Source organism: Ambystoma mexicanum, chromosome 6p (genome assembly GCF_040938575.1).
Source record: "Ambystoma mexicanum isolate Mex_15411 chromosome 6p, UKY_AmexF1_1, whole genome shotgun sequence".
NCBI lineage: Eukaryota > Metazoa > Chordata > Amphibia > Caudata > Ambystomatidae > Ambystoma > Ambystoma mexicanum.
Genome location: NC_090935.1, coordinates 672,545,352 through 672,562,482, shown reverse-complemented (window position 1 = coordinate 672,562,482; position 17,131 = coordinate 672,545,352). Strand labels below are relative to the sequence as shown.

At 47.3% G+C, this 17,131-nt stretch overlaps 1 protein-coding gene across 11 annotated transcripts in view; it reads left to right on the top strand.

Moving 5' to 3' along the window:
- SSBP2 (single stranded DNA binding protein 2) overlaps nt 1–17,131 on the top strand; it is a 1,952,970-nt gene that overhangs the window by 1,726,123 nt on the left and 209,716 nt on the right. The window lies entirely within an intron of this gene.

Below are 17,131 nucleotides of genomic sequence, written 5' to 3'. Positions count from 1 at the left end.
CTAAATGTCCTTATCTTCTTGAATTCTATCTCCTTCTTATAATCATCAAGTTTGGTGTTGATCTTTTCAAGTAGTATTGATAGTTATTCTTTCATTATAAATTCAACTTCAATTGATGTAAGTGATTTTGATAATTCTTCGATGGTGAGGATAATGAGATCCAATGTGCACTTGTTTAATATAAGCCTCCACCTTTTGACGAACTCAGGATTTTCCTTGCACAGTGTTGGTTCCAGATCAATTCTTAATCCTCATGGGATCCGTTGTGACAGGGTTGTTGCGTGCAATTTTTGGCTTATTTCACGTCTTATTAGCCTTTCAAGTTCATTTGTATTTGTACTCATATACTAACTCTTTAGGTTTCACTTTTGAGCTTAGATCTTGATCTGTGATTTTGATCAATTTCAATATCCTAGTCGCTGCTTCTTGGGGAAAAAGCTAATGCTTCGGCTTTATTGGTTGTCAGTGATCCAATTTTCAAAAAATGACATGTTTGTCTATATCAATGATTGGTGCAACCTCCAGAATCGGTGTAGCAACAAAGAAAAGATACAATGATCATTGGGTGCACTCACTTTCTCTATTAGTGACTAAATGGAGGGCTTGGCTATGCAAATTAGATCACTAACTTTTAAGCGCTCCCTGTTGGTGCTGTGCTATCAGAACCAGAAAGACTGTTGAGGGGGGGAGGTTCTTTGAAAAAACGAGGGACAAACAGGGGCACGCTATTCAAAATGCAATTGTAAACTTTCAATGTGTTCAAATAACTTTCGATTATTCACACAGCAATTTAAATTTAGGTATATACATAAGTTTAATTAAAAGAAAAATATGTTTCTGTACAGTTTCAATTAGCACCATGCATTCGGTATATACTTACTGATACAGTTCACATTTATTTCACAACATCTGTATCAAAGTGTCATTTTGATTCGTATTATATTCTCCTTTTGTTTTATGGCCATTAACACCCTGTAGACACCCTCTAAGGAATTTTTTGTGAATGTACTAGTCTGCCAAGGACTAACTATTGGCCCTAGTTTACTGTAATAGTATTTACTGCGTTTTACACAGATGGCTCATGACTGTGGACAGTGCCGAAAATGGCCGTGCAACATAGTCTTTTGTGCTGTCCTTTGGCCATATTGTCCCTTTGCTTTCCCCTAGGTAGAGTTGACCCGGGACTTCCTTATTTGGTCATGCAGCCTCCCGCGAAAACCACATCTTTCGCGGGCTCTTGCATGACATGTGTGCTAGCGCCTAGGAAGAGGGTTGTGACGATCTAGTCCCAAACCACACTACTGGTACTAGGATGTCTGTTTTGCCTGAATGCATGTGGACCACTGTGAACATGATAGGACCACGACTGGCGTGCATGCAAGGTAGCAGATCTTCAATTGGTTGTCCAGATTCGATCAAACATTTGATAAGAGAAGAGGCCTAGCATCCATTCCAGATTAATCTACAGTGCTTCATCTTGAATTACAGAAGGAGCCACGTATCCTGTGAGCTGAAGCAGACCCAAGTACCCATCGGAGACAAGCTAGAAGGTTTGGGACCCTGAGCCAGCTGTTGTCCCGTCAGACCCCTATTTCGTTCTCGACCTTAGAAAGCCTGCGAAGGGGCATCGACCCATTTGAGTAGTGGGAACAACTACTCTCTGTGTTTCCTGATTACCTGCCAAACGAGCCTTCTCGGAGGTGTTCCTGGGCCTTCCAGTGAACTGACCAGCTCTGCCCCGGGACATCGCATAGGAGCACTGCTGTTTTGAGTTGGGGCTTGAAACTTCCAATGGCCTAGCTCCTCTAGGTCGTGAACTAGGAGTGTGTCATGCCGCAAGCATTTGCGGGCCCTGCTTCACTGCGTTGTGGTGCCAGTCGCTGTGGGTGGCTTTCCCACCACCTTCTCTGCTGTGCCCTGCGTCCTGCTGTACTGGAATTTTCTTCTTCCTCGCTTCGTGGGCAGAGTTGTGGCTAGTGTGCCGTCACGGACTACTGTCCGGTCCCGCAGCACCTGAGTCGGATCGGAGAGCAAAGGCAGGATTTGCAACCTCAGACGTCAGACGACCTCGACTAAACTGGCATAGTTTGGTCTGGATTGAAGCAAGGGGCATTGAGTTCTTGCATAACTTATAGGTGGCCATTTGTTTTTATGCACAAGGGTTCCTTGGGATCCTCTCTTTGGCTGGGATAGGCCATTCTTCCTAGCTTGTTTCGAACAGCGATTGGAACTTCTTCTACCCCCTTCAGGACCCTTACCTAACTGTCCCAGCATCTTGAAAAGGTACTATCTTTGCTTTACGCATGACCGCACGTTTTTACGCACTGCTGTACATTGAACACAAGGATCCTCACTTTGTAGGGCTGGACTGAATAAGTTAGGGTTTCCATCCTGAAGACTGCCTAATCCTTAAATTGTGTTAACCCCCCTTTCTGTTACAGGTTGTGGATGTTTTCCTCCCGTTTTTGCATTACGCTACAGTAATTGCATATATGTTAAATACTGATGTGCTTGTGTGGTAACTGTTGCATTATTAGTTCAGTTATTCATTTTGTTTTATTGGGCCTAAAATAAATGTATGTTTTTATGATATCACCTGTCTAAGAGTATTCTGTGGTATCTTTACTGTGTGTGCTCATTGTGGGCTTCTGATCACTCTCACCCCTCCTGAGACTTAGTGTTGACCACCTTCCAAGCTACCGTGATTGGTCTAGCTTGTCCAGAAGGTTCCTCTGTTTCACTAAACTAGGGTGGCCTCCTAAACATCTGTCCATCAGGCCAGATTTTGGAAATCCATTCTAACAGCGGCCAAGATTTCAACAGTCCGGTCCATCATGTCCCTCTTGGGGATGATGTCCTCTTGTATTCATCTGGTTATTCAGTGCAGGTTGCCGATGAGACCACTTCAGGAATACCTGGATGCCATATGGAAACAGGTCACAGGCTCATGGACCAATGAGATCAACCTCAATGGGGCATTCCATCAGGCCCTGCACTGGTGGTCCATTCGCCATCATCTCTCGCAGGGTGCTCCCTTTCAGATCCTTGTGTATCAGGAGACAGTCACAACAGCTCCTCTGGAAGGTGGTGGTACCCACACAGGCCAATCCTACACCAAAGGCCTCTGACTCCTGGAGCAAAAGGAGTTGCACATCAACGTCCTGGAACTATGGGCAGTTTTCTGGGCTCTCCTGTCTTTTCAGCCTCCGCTCTAGGCGAATGTGGTACAAGTCTTCACAGACAACATGACTACCATATTTCACATCAGGAAGCAGGGCAGGACATGCTTGCCCTTTCTCTGGAGGCGCAGAATCTGTGGCAGCGGGCCATAGCTCAACGGATGTTTCTCATCCCATTTCACCTCGCAGGTGTTCAAAACACCACTGCAGACTCTCTCAGCATGGAGCTGCGGTCCTGCCATGAGTGGGAGCTCTAGCAAGCACAACTGTGCCATCTTTTCAAGGAGTGGGGTCACCTTCAAATCATCCCCTTTGCGTCCTCAGCCAACATCAAGTGCCAAATGTTTGCCAGCAGGGTACCCCTGGGCCAGGAGTCAGTTCCTTTGGGAGGGCCTCTTCCTGTACACATTCCCGCCGATCACTCTGATGCTACGAGTGATCAACACACTCAGACGATGTCACTGCAAGATGATCTTCATTGTTCGGACGTGGCCCAGGCAGATCTGGTACTCAGACCTTCTCCATCTGGCGGTGGTGCCAGCCATCAAACTGCCTCCTCTTCCAAACCTGCTCTCCAGGGATGGAGTGTCAATCCTGCACCACAACCCAGCGTCTCTGAGCCTCGCGACTTGGCTCCTGCAGCCTTACAGTTTGGATATTTCTTGTTGCTTTCGGAATGCATGAACATGGGCTCCAGCTACACTTGCCTGCTACAAACACTAGTGGAATCGCTTTATAGTGTTGTGCTAGTCACAGAGGATTTCCCAGCTGCGCCTAACGGCACTGCAGGTTCTTCCTCACTTCCTTTCGCTGGCCAAGTCTGGCCTTGCCCACACATCTATCAAGGTACACCTGGCTGCCATATCTCAGTACATCCGTGCTCCGGGCAATCTCTCCCTTTTGTCGCTCAGGCCCCTTCTTCACCTGCTGAAAGATCTTTCTGTTCACTGGACGTTGCACATGCTTTGAAGTTCTATGCACGAAAGACTTTCAGAAGACTTCTCAACTTTTTGTCAATTCTGGACCTGTGGGGCATGGGAAGGCACTGTCCAAGCTCCCATCTCCAGGTGGCTCTCCAGTTGTATCATGCATTGTCTTCAGCTGGCCAACAGACCATTGCCCGACCAGCCGAGAGCTCACTCCACCAGATCCATTGCATCGACCATCGCGTTTCTCGCTGGTGTTCCCCTCCTGGATATCTGCAGGGCGGCTTTGTGGAGGTCTACCCGCACCTTCACAAGATTCTACTTTGTTGGTAGGGATTCCAGGGAGGAGTCTCGTGTTGGACAAGGGGTGCTTTGCAACCTGTTTGCATGAGGCGAGTCTGTTACAGGGGTACATGTATTGCTTCTGTGGATATTTGTCACCTCCCGTGGTTGTGTAAGTGTACCGCTGTGTAATTCTATTTATGAGCATGTGAATCCATGTAAGACACAGGCAAACCCTCACTCCTTTCCCTCTTAGCTCTTCTTGGTTCTCCCTGCAACTTTACGTGTGTGACCAAATGTGAAGATGACCACCAGGGGTTGAGCTAAGGAGGACAGATGTCATTGGCTGGGGAAGTGTGACCCGAAGTGACAGCAATCGGCTATTCAAGTGACATACAGTTTCTTAGCTTAAAGCCAAACTGCTTTATATTACTGAGGATTCCCAGGCTGTCGACTGGGAATATTCATGACCATGTAAATCCATGTAAGACCCATGCTGAAGGGTTATAGGTAAGTAACTTGTTCCATCTTACCCTATTTCAAAGAGAGGTTTCCCGGCCTCCACTTAAAATACTACAGAGTCTGTCAGGATGTCCCAAAGAGTCCACATTCCTGTGTCAGAAACCTGTTTCCTTCCATAACGCTAAATGCTCCCAAAGTGAGAGTGTATACCTGAGGGAATGCCACCGTTCCACAGGTTGTAATCTAATTTCGAGGAAACACAAAGTTACCTGTTTAAAGGTTTTCAAAGCACAGTTCAAAGAAACATTAGCATTCCTTATTGCCCATAGTTGTCTTCAATATTGGGTTCTTTTTGGCTATTTTCCAAGGATAAGGACTGTTAGAGTGTTAAGCTAGTCATCTGCATTGGTTCATTCTAGCTGCTGGAATGTTGTGATGTCAGCAGGCTACATCATCACTGTGGGTTCTAAGATGTGTGTCTGATTGTTTATATTCATATGGGATTCTATGTTTGGGCAGTTGATGGCCAGCAATGTCTTGTTGAGGCTGTGCCATGATGCTGGGGGGGGTCTTTTAACGTTATTTAAGCTTACTAAAGCTATTGAAGATTTGACACTTGTCCCTGGTGTCATTAACCTAACAAGGACACATCACACCCGCGCTAAAAATACTACACTGGCTACCGCTGAAACAGCGAATAAAGTTCAAAGCCATGTGCATCACGCACAGAGCAATACACAAACAAGGCGCAGAAAGCCTAAGCACCAAACTACGCCTACATCAACCGACAAGAACACTAAGATCAAGCACCGACATACGCTTGGAACCAAAACCCTACAACAGGAAAAAACTCGGAGGATCGTCTTTCTCTCACCAGGCACCCAAAACTTGGAACAACCTACCTAAGAATATACGGAATACAACAAACCACCTAGCATTCAGGAAACTCCTCAAATCATGGCTCTTCAAAGCGTAACCACTATGGAGACGCACCGGAATGCCCATACACTAAAACAATGATGAAAATAACTCCAACCTCAGCATCCTCAAATTGGACAAACACTCAAGCCAAAGAACCAACCACTCGACAGAGGATAAGACATCATGGAAATAACCGCAAAGGAAGGCTACAGAGACTGACCACACAACTAGACCCAGACGAAACCTAGACCTAGACTCTCCCGCTCGTACACACCGGACAAACACACCCAGACGCATCTAGATAGACGTTGGCCCGCGTCGCATGTAGATAGGATTGATCGAAGGATAACACGCCCACGCCTAGAAAAACGTGAATGCCAGCTTGTGCCACACTCAAAGCCGTGAACACCAGCCTGCGTGGCGTTCGGATGGAGTTGTGAACGTTAGCTTGCCCACACCTGGACCGATCTCTAAACACTAGCCTGCGCCGCGGCTAGATAAAAGTGTGAATGTTGGCATGATCACACCTGTATGGAGCCCTAATCATTGGCCTGCGCCGCATCTAGATGGGAATGTGAGGGCCGACAAGTGCCACACTCTCCAGAACTGCGAGTGCTAGCATTGGTAAAGGTCAGATAACCCACTAACCAATAAGCCCAAACTCTGCATACTTATCTCACTCAAAAACTCACACAACCATCTCTCGCACAACAAACCGCACGCACTTCACAACACTGCAACAACACATAAACCGGATCAACAGCACACGTGGACTGACTCCGATCCAATACCTGCACCAAAGCTCAGCACCCGGTGTAAACTGAGTTGAAGCTGCCAACAGCACACCACTCCTCTCACTATCCTACTCCCTTCTTCAACCTACTAACCCATCCCGCCTTTATCGTTTGCAGATCCGCCTGAGCGCCTGGGGACCAATTCCGTTGGTGACGGTGCGCGGTACAAATACCTTTAACATTTAACATTTCCCTGGTCTTTCGTGTACTGCTTTCCTTAATCTTCTCATCCAGGGGAATGAGTCCGTCCCCTTTGGTCTACCATTCACAAGATGCCTCTGGGCTTGGTGTGCTATATAAGCTTAAAAATAAATAAAATACTCATTCTCCCTACCATGACACAGCCCTCCACCTGCTCCTGTTTAAATACTGTAAATATTGTTTATACTATATTTTATCTGTACTGTTAATACCATGCATCATGTCTGTCCTATATAAATACTCGTTGTATAAAATGAGGAACATTTTGAAGGATATCAACTCGAGACCCCCGCAACCGAATCCGTATTTTGTTTCTGTTGAGAAAATGTTGCATTGGTGTGGGAAGCTACAGAGACATTGAGCCTCATTACAAGGTTGGAGGTAGCCATGGTGCTATAAGCACCATGGCTACCCCCTTACCGCATACCGGGTCTGGGTTCCCTGAATGGGGACTTACCGGGTCATTCCAACCTTAGAGGACCCGGTATTTCCCCATTCAGGGAACCCATCCCCATTCCCATTCGAGCCCCCATAGGGCTCAATGGTAATGGGGAGGGAGCTAATAACGGGCCCATTATTAGCTCCCTGATCCTTTAGCGGCTCCCGCTAAAGGACCTCGGAATGCGGCGGTAAAGGGTTAACGGCACCGGCATCCTTACCGGCGCCGTTAACCCCTTACCGCCGCACTCGGAATGAGGTCCATAGAGTTCCTCGACTCCGTTGCAGACAATTGGTTAACATAAGTTTCTTACACACCATTTGCTGTGCCATAGGTCATACATTAAAGCACAAACATCTGTTGTAGTGGTTTAATTGTGGCCCTTTATGATGACACGTGTTTCGACACTACTGTGTCTTTTTCAAATCAGGGCATATCTGTGGATTAATTCATCCAACTAAATGCAAATAATCAAAATTGAAATTCCAAGATAAATGTAACCACATTGGAAATAATGGAAAAAAATAATGATAAAAATATGCGAATCACAGTATTTTGGAGAAAACATGAATTTAACTTTCATTGATAGTAGGTAGAAAAACCACAGAGATTTGGATGGGGAATCAAGGAGGGTCAATGGGGCTGGGGAAAAAAATCATACAAAAAGAAAAGAATAAAAGAAATAGGAGAAAAGTTCTTTTAGACGGTTGTTAACATTCCACAATATGTTATTACTACAATGTTTCAGTCAAAGTTGTGTAAGTTACAGTAACTGCTTTCTGTAGGTACCAATGGTGAAATACAAGAGTTCCGGCCTATTGCCGGTTGAGCGTTCTGCTTTGATCTAGTGCATTGGCTGTAGGAACCTGAGTAGATTTTAAGTAGTTTCAATAAGTATGGGTTTCACCTCAATAATGGGGAGGATCTTGTTATCTTTGTCCAATTTACATTCAAGTTGCTTGTATTGCTAATTCATGAGTTAAATCCCACCTATGGTTTAATAGACAATGGACCTCATTACGAGTTTGGAGGCAGCCATGGTGCTATTAGCACCATGGCTGCCTCCAAACCGGGCTCCATTACCGGGTTCCTTCAATGAGGAATATCCGGGTCATTCCAACATTGGCGGACCCGGTAATTCCTACTTGAAGGAACCATTCCCCATTCCCATTTGATCCCCATAGGGCTCAATGGGAATGGGGAGGGAGGTAATAACGGTCACATTACAAATGGCCCGTTATTACATCCCTCTTCCCCTTGCAGGACCCGGAAAAGACGTCTGTTCCGGGTCCCGCAAAGGGAACCTCGTAATCAGCGCTCCTGTAATGAAGGGTGCCGGTCTTCATTATGGTAGTGCAAGGGTCGTAATGAGGCCCAATGTGTATTGATTTAGTAATAAAACACGATTGCTGTGCATGGTTAATTTACATGTGCTTGAGATTATAATGTATTGGCTAATCATAGCTTATGTATGCATGCAAACTCTATACATTTGGTGTGTTAATTGCGATTGCATAACCACAAAATTGCAATTGCAGAATAACTGCATCGTTCCTTGCCAAGAACGTTCGTGAGTTCAGAGTCATCCTTGATCAGAATGAGGCAAAACACTTTTAACGTTAGCCTTCTTGTTGGCATATTGCCATAAGCATTTCTGGATGTGCGGTCTTGTTCTGCGTTTTAAAGTAACAAATAATGCAAATTACTTGAACTGTTGGCATTCTAGTATGCATGTTGCCGTGCACGTCTTTGGACGTGATTTGTGAAATATCAGCGTATCAAAAAGGTTTGTGTGCTACTTGCAGTGCTAAGAGTGTTCGTACTAACTCGACTCCCTGCCTTGCCTGGAGCTTACCTGGAATGAATGTCTTGTCTCGCGTCGGTCGCTATGACCGGCACCACTGTTTGTTTCTGTTAAAAAGTGTCTCCCAGGAGACGGATTGGTCCTACCTTGGTTTCCACTAACTGGAAACTTGGTGGCCATATTTTGGGGAACCGTCCAGGTATTCTGCAATAAGGGCTGAATAGAGTTGTTAACATTGGAATGTTGAGCGTTAAATTGTAGAGTTCACTGTAAAAAGAGAAAAATATATATATATAGCGAAAGATGTGTGATTTACACTTAATACTTGATGGCACCGTTGCGCGGGACCTTTGAAGGCTGGGTTTAGAAAAATATAATATATTGTGAACTAACGCTGATTCAGATTTCTTGAACCGAATAGGTGTACACATTACATTCTTTATGGCCGTGACTTTCCAAATATGGTCAGATAGAGCATTATATGTTGCATATATTCCAAGAAATACATTGGTGACAAAAAGTGAAAAAACAGAAAAAACATTGGAAAGAACATGGTAAAGAATTGAGAAACAAAAACCACATTGTATACACTCAGGTCGTTTCATATAGGTCTAATTCTGTTTGACATTCCACATTTCATATAATTGAAAATAGTGTATGCAGATGAGAACCTCATTATGGGAAAGCACTACAATTATTTTAAAGAAAAGATGCCATCTCGTTGTCTGAATTCAGACCATGGACCACTGATCGGAAAAGGCAAATAAGTTTTGCCTCCTCCTGTCAGAGTTTTAGTTCTTGGTTGCCTCCTCTTTGACTTAGGGTGACTCTCTTGATCCCAATAAATCTTAGATCTTTTTTGTCTTGCATTTGGTGTTTTACTTGCCAATGTTCGGCCAAGGGTAAACATTTATCCTGGCTACCAATTCCTGACAGGTATTCTCGAATTCTTGTACGTAATTCGCGAATTGTACTGCCAATGTAGATGAGCCGGCACGTGCATATGATGGCATATATCACGTATTTCGAGCGACAGTTGATTGGTTCATTGATGTTAATGTGGATTCCATTTGAATCTTTAAAGATGGCTGTACTATCCATGGCATACTGACGCATGTAGCACGTTCTGCATTTCCTAAAGCCCCTCTTATGGGGTTGTAACCACATTGTGGTTGCCTTTTGTTGTATCTCTGGTAGTAAAGATGGACACAGGTTGTTCTTAGTGTAAATCATAGAAGGATAGTCTTTAATGAACTGGCCAATGTGAGGGTCCAATTTTAAAAGGTACCAACTCTTTCTCAGAATTTTTCTAATCATCTGGTTGTTTGCACAATATGTGGTGATACATTTTACTTGGTCATCTTGCTTGTTGCGTTCACTGGTTTTTGGTTACAAAGCAGAAGATCTTGCTGTTTGTTGTGCTTTCTTTCTTGCAGCTAGTATGCATTTTTTGGAGTATCCTCTGGTTGAGAATCTCTTGGATAGTAGATCACATTCCGCATTGAACTGTTCTCTGGCCCCACAGTTTCTGTGTGCCCTTATAAATTCCCCTTCCGGGATGTTCCTTATTACAGGTTCATAGTGGCAGCTTGTAGAGAAAAGTTTCGAATTCACCTCAGTTTCTTTCCTGTAAGTGGTAGTCATCAGGCGGTTTTTTTTTTTTTGTTTTTTTGTTACGTAGATTGGTAAATCCCAAAACATTGATTTTAGTTGGGCTGCTGTTTCCCGTGAACTGTATTCCCACTTGGTTGTTATTCACCCATTTCTGAAAACTTCCAGATTCTCTGGTGACCCGTTCCATATAAGAAAAACATCATCAATGTAACGTATCCATTGAATAACGTGTTTTGTATATATTTTTGTCTTGTATATGTAAAGATCTTCAAACATGCCCGTGACCAGGTTAGCCAGTGCCGGGGCATATTTAACACCCATTGACACGCCTTTTTTTTTTTTTAAGTATTGTTTATCGAAAAGGAAGATGTTGTTTTCCAAAGTTGCTGTTAACATTACTTTTAACATACAAACAAAGGGAAAGTGTGAAGCAGATTCATCTTTGAAGAAGTAGTCTATTGTCTCCATGGCAAGGTTGTATCCTATGGACGTATATAGTGCTTTTACGTCCCTTGTTGCCAAATAGTTTGTTGGTTCCCAATGTATTTGTTCCACTATTATGATGGCTTATGTGGTATCTTTAAGGTAAGCATTGACCTTATGAACTCTAGGACTTAAAATGTTATATATATATATATCTGTGGCCCAGCCAATTCTGCTTAGAATTGGTCTGTCTTCTGGAATCTCTGAAAATGGCTTGTGTACTTTAGGCAGAAAGTATATCGTTGGTATCACTGGCTTTGGAATAAACCGATATCTTTTTTCCTCGTCTGTGATCAGGCCTTTACAGTGCCAACTGTCAATCATGTGTTTCAAATCTGTAATGATATCCATTTTGGGGTTACTAAGTAGTTCCTCTTAACAGTATGGTGTGCTTTGATGGTTTTTGGCCATTTGGATGCAGTCTGGCCTGTTTATCACAATGATGTTGCCACTTTTATCAGCCTCTTTGATCACTATGTCTTGGTCTTGTCTGAGTTGCCTTGAGGGCTTGTAGTTCCTTGGGCATTAAATTGTGCCTTTTGATTTTGCCTTTTTTCCCTTGTTTGTCTGTAAGTTTATAAAGGTCCTGGGTGACGGGTTTGTAAAATGCGTCAATAATATTGTCAGTTGGTAGTTGCGGTAGGAACTTGGATTTTGGTTTAAGTTCTTCTGTTGTCATGCTGGCTGGTTTGATTTTGAGTTCCTGGAGAGTTTGATGTATTGGAAAAAATCATATTCCTGTAATGATCTTAAAAGGTGTATATTTCCCAGATCCTCAATGGTTGTTTGACTTAGAGTGATTGCTTGGGCTTCATCCTGTCGTCTGCTGGCTTGGGTTGCAAAACATTTTTTAAGTTTCAATTTTCTGACGAATTTAAACAAATCAATATGTACTTGTGTAGGTTCAAAGTTAGTTGTTGGTGCAAAAGAGAGTCCCCTATTCTGGAGACTAATTTTCCACAGTTAAAGTTTTACTTGATAGGTTCATTACTAGGTCATTTATTTGCTCTTCTTGGCAGCTTCTCTGTCTCCCGCTCGTGTTAGTCTCCGATAGTCCTCTAAAGCGTCTGGGTTGCCTGAGTCTTCTGACCCCCTCGTTCCTCTCCTCCTGGTGAAGCTTGTTTGTTGATTGGTTGGTTCGGAAGTTGAAAACTGACCTGTTTTTGCATTGTCTTTCTATTGCCTTTTTTAAATCTGCGTATTTGGTTGAGGAAACCATGTCCCGTTTTATTTCTGTCTGTCTCTGCCGAAGTTTCTGTATCTCCCTCAATCTCGGAATGGACGTCTGAGTTAGCAGATGAGGTGTTCGGTGTGCTGTCGCTGGATGTTGGTTTGGTTAGTTTGTTATATTTCTCGTGAAAATTATACACCTGATCTTCACTATAGTCTCTGTCGTCTCGGAAGAGTTTTCTCAATTTCCTCACTTTAATTTCATCTTGGTATTCTTTTAAGATTTCATACATTTTGAGGCAGTTTTTTTCCTTTGTTAGGTCTAGTGCTTTAGCATCTGATATTTCTTTCTTGTAAGTTTCTATCAGTTCAGTGATTCTCTTGTGTTCCCATGTAGCGTGTTCTATCAACATCTCCAACATCTTGTTCGAGCATTGATTCAGGTTTTGTTCCCAATCTTCTGCTAGATCATTAGCTTTGTCCTTACTAAAGTCGGGGAATATAAAAATGCGTAGGCCTCTCGGGATCTGTTTAGTTATGTAGTTCTTAAGGGAAATAATCTCCCAATACTTGTCTTTCGAGGGGATTGGGTCCTCCGACGTATTCCATATCTATGACATGTAATCACCACAGCTGTGCTGCTTCGGAAACTTTTCCGGCGTCTGCGTCCTGCGTCGATGACGTCGATGCGCCGACATCGAGGACCTCCTCCGACGTCCGACGTCATCCGATGTGATAAGTAGGACGCACGACGCCCGTAGCCTCAGTTCCGTTTTTTCCGCGAACGTGTTGCTTCGTGTTTCTCGGTTCTAAGCCTCGACTCTTTGGAGTTCTGTTCTTTCTGGTTCTTCGAACCTGTTCGTTTGTGAATTTCCTTCGGCGATGTCTTCCACTTCGTCTTCATCCCCGCGTCCGGGCTTTAAGAAGTGCGGGGAGTGTGGGTCCAAGATGTCGGTGACTGACTCGCACGACGCCTGCCTCTGGTGCCTCGGGGAGGCCCACGACACGGATGACTGTATCGACTGCCAGTGGCTCACGTCCAAAGCCTTACGCGAACGTAAGAAGAAGTTGTCGGTAGGTCGGGTGTCCAAGCCCCGGAAGTCGAAGTCGGCGGGGCTTTCGACGGATGATTCGAGGGGTGACTCTCCGCGTCATCGTCGGAAGTCTCGTTGGTCTTCTTCTAGGAGTGGGTCTCGCCACTCCTCAGCCTCTTCGAGGCATTCTCGGAAGCGCCGACACCGGTCGCCTTCCAGGTCCTCTTCCGAGGATTCTGCCCGGCACGTCGGTTACCCCACCAGCCGTGCGACGCCGGAGGAATGGGCTTCCTTCGGGAAGAAAATGTTGGCGATTCTTGAGTCGCAGGGTACTCAGCCGTCCGCGCCCCCGAGTGGGGTCGGCCGTGAGAGGTCGAGAGACACCGCTCGCAAGAGTGGTCGGCACGAGTCACGGGAGCGGTCCCGTTCGGACAAGGAGGCTCGTTCTCGCCGTACCCGTTCCAGGTCCCGGTCCTCGACGCGTTCGAGACCGTGTGCTCCTGTGAAGTCTTCGAGGAAGACATCGACGTCTGAGGCGTCGAGGGCGTCGACAGGCTTTCTCGAGGCTCCGGCTTCGAGGAAGTCGTCGAAGCCGTCGACGATCAGGTCGTCGAGGGACACGCTCGGGGCTCCGGCTTCGAGGGCTGTGTCGACGCCGCCGATACTGGAGGCGCTGCATCTGACGTCGACGCCGATTTCCTCGACGCCATCGACGCCTTTCGTGTCGGAGGTGCCCCGTGTCACGGGTGTGCCCCCTAGGAAGGCTCTGGTTAAGAGCAAGCACTCTCGGGTGCCTTTTCGCCACCTGGAATATATTTCAGAGGCGGATGAGGATTCTGATGGCCTGGTTCCTAGTCAGGTGCCAGATGAAATTGTCTCGGGCCATAGTCAGTTTGACGATTTGAGGCAGTCACTGCATTATGATGCCAGTGGTCTGGACACCTCTCCGGAGGTGGAATTTTGTAGGCCTGAGCCTGGCTCCCATGCCGATTCCTCATACCGGCGCCTTATGGCTAGGGTTTCTGAGTATCTGGGATGGTCTGCTCCCCCAGGGGAGTTTGTGCAGGATGATCTGACATACATCCTTGATGTTGGTCCCCCAACTGACCCGGTACTGCCGTTCCATAAGGCTTTACAGAGAAGGGTGGCGGCGGCTTGGACTGCTCCGGAGAGTCTCCCGGCGGTGGGCAGATCCTTGTCGCGTAAATACCGTCCAGCCAGTAGCGACCCCTGCTACTTGACCAGGCACCCCACTCCGGAAAGTTTGGTGGTGCAGGCGGCCACGGCCCCGGCAAAGCAGGCGTCGTACCCTACCATCCCTCCTGATAGGGACGACAAACGTTTTGATGGCTGGGCGAAGAAAGTGTTTTCTTCTGGTGGTATGGCGCTTCAGGCGGCCAACTCCATTTGTGCCTTGTCACGTTTCACGCACACTCTGTGGAACTGTGTTGCGTTAGCGGCTGACCATATTCCCGAAGGGGATGAACGGGATGGTTTCCTTGCTATGGTCCAGGATGGTAAGGATGCCATGTGTGAGTCCGTTCAGTCGGGTCTGGACTTGGCTGACTGCGTCAGTAGGTCCATGGCGGCGAGCACCGTGATACGCAGGTTTGCGTGGTTGCGGAAGTCGGGTTTGCTCCTGATGTGCAGTCCCGGCTCCTCAACATGCCCTTTGACGGTGAACACCTTTTTGGCAGCAAGGCTGACGAGAGCCTTGAGAGGTTGCAGACCTCAAAAGCTGCAGCGAAGTCGTTGGGCGCTGCAGTTCGCCAACCTCCGCTTTTTCGTCCTAGGGGACAGCAGTGGAGGGGTGGTTCTTTTCGCTATTACTCGTCCTTCAGTAAAGCGAGAGGAGCTGGCAGTCAAAGAGGCCAACGCAGGGGTACCAGAGGTGGACGACAGGGTACCCGTGGTGCCAAGGCCGCTTGGGCAGTTGCCTCTTTGCCCTCAGGTAACGCCGCAGCCGCTCCTACTCAGTCATGAGGCCATGTCCCATGGTTCGCCGGTTGGGGGAAGGCTGGCGCAGCATCTTGTAGAGTGGCAAGCCATTACTTCAGATGTGTGGGTTCTGGAGATCATAACCCACGGCTACTGTCTTCCCTTTCGGCACAGGCCTCGCGACAATCCACCGGGGAACCTCTCTTTGAAGTGTCCGGATCCGCTCCTTGCGCAGGAAATTCAAGCCCTGCTGGAGAAAGGCGCTATAGAACTGGTGCCTGTAGCGGAGAGGAACAAGGGATGGTATTCCCCTTATTTTTTGATTTCCAAGAAAGACGGGGGATTGAGACCCATCATGGACTTGCGCGGTTTGAACAAACTCCTCAGGAAGGACAAGTTCAAGATGGTTACTCTCTCTCAAGTCCTCCAGGCCCTTCAGCTTCAGGACTGGTTGGTGTCACTCGACCTCAAGGATGCTTACTTCCATGTGCCGATCCATCCCAAGCACAAGAAGTACCTGAGGTTCGCGGTTGGCGACTCGCACTTTCAGTTTCGGGTCCTGCCGTTCGGATTGACCTCCGCCCCGAGGGTTTTCACCAAGCTCATGGTGGTGGTGGCAGCGCATCTCAGGCAAGGGGGGATTCACGTCTACCCCTACCTGGACGATTGGTTGATCAGGGGGAGCTCTCCCGAGCAAGTCCTGGATCATCTGTCCGTCACCTGCCACTCCCTTCACAGGCTGGGCTTCTCCCTCAATTTAAAGAAGTCCCATTTGACGCCAACACAGAGGCTCCAGTACATCGGAGCAGTGCTCGACACTTCCCTGGGGCAGTGTTTTCCTCCCCAGGTGAGGGCTCTTCACATTCAGCAGATGGTGCACAAGTTTCAGCATGCCCAGACGCTCCCAGCGTTCGAGTTCTTGAGGTTGCTCGGCCTCATGGCGTCCTGCATTCTTCTGGTGCCAGAGGCTCGCCTGCGAATGAGATCTTTGCAGTGGGCACTCAAGACGCAATGGTCGCAGTCCTCCGGCAGGATGTCGGACCCGGTTCAGGTGCCGCCCTCGGTCGCCCGGGACCTTCTGTGGTGGGCCGTCGAAGGCAACTTGATGAATGGGGCTCCATTTTGGCTTCCCTGGCCGGAGGTGACGATCGTGACGGATGCATCCCTCACGGGATGGGGAGCTCATGCCAACGGGCTGACAGTCAGCGGTCGTTGGTCTCCGTCGGAGTCCAGACTCCATATCAATCTGTTGGAGCTGAGGGCCGTCAGGCTAGCCCTGAAGGCTTTTCTGCCGACTGTGAGAGGAAAGAATGTCCTGATCCTGACGGACAACACAGTGGCCATGCACTACCTCAACAAAAAGGGGGGGGCAGGGTCACTTCCTCTGTGCAGGGAGGCGATGCAGCTCGAGTTCTGGGCCATCCAGCAGGAAGTTTCGATCTCGGCAGTTCATCTGGCCGGAGACGAAAACGTGACGGCGGACGCTCTGAGCAGGCAGAGCGCGATCTCTCACGAGTGGGAGTTGGCTGAGGAGATTCTCTTGGAGATCTTCGCCCTTTGGGGGACCCCTCAAGTGGATCTCTTCGCCTCCGGTGTCAACCGGAAGTGCGAAAGGTTTTGCTCGCGGGAATTTCCTCCGAAAGGAGCCTTGGGAGACGCGTTCGTGGTGGAGTGGTCATTCCCGCTGCTGTACGCGTTTCCTCCAGTCCCCGTCATCCCGCAAGTGCTGCGGAGGTTACGGAAGTTCAGTTCCCGGATGATCCTCATTGCTCCGGCGTGGGCTCGGAGGACGTGGTACCCGGACCTTCTCGACTTGTCCATCTGCCCTCCACGTCATCTTCCCTACCGAGACGATCTGCTCTCACGGGAGGGGGGTCAGGTTCT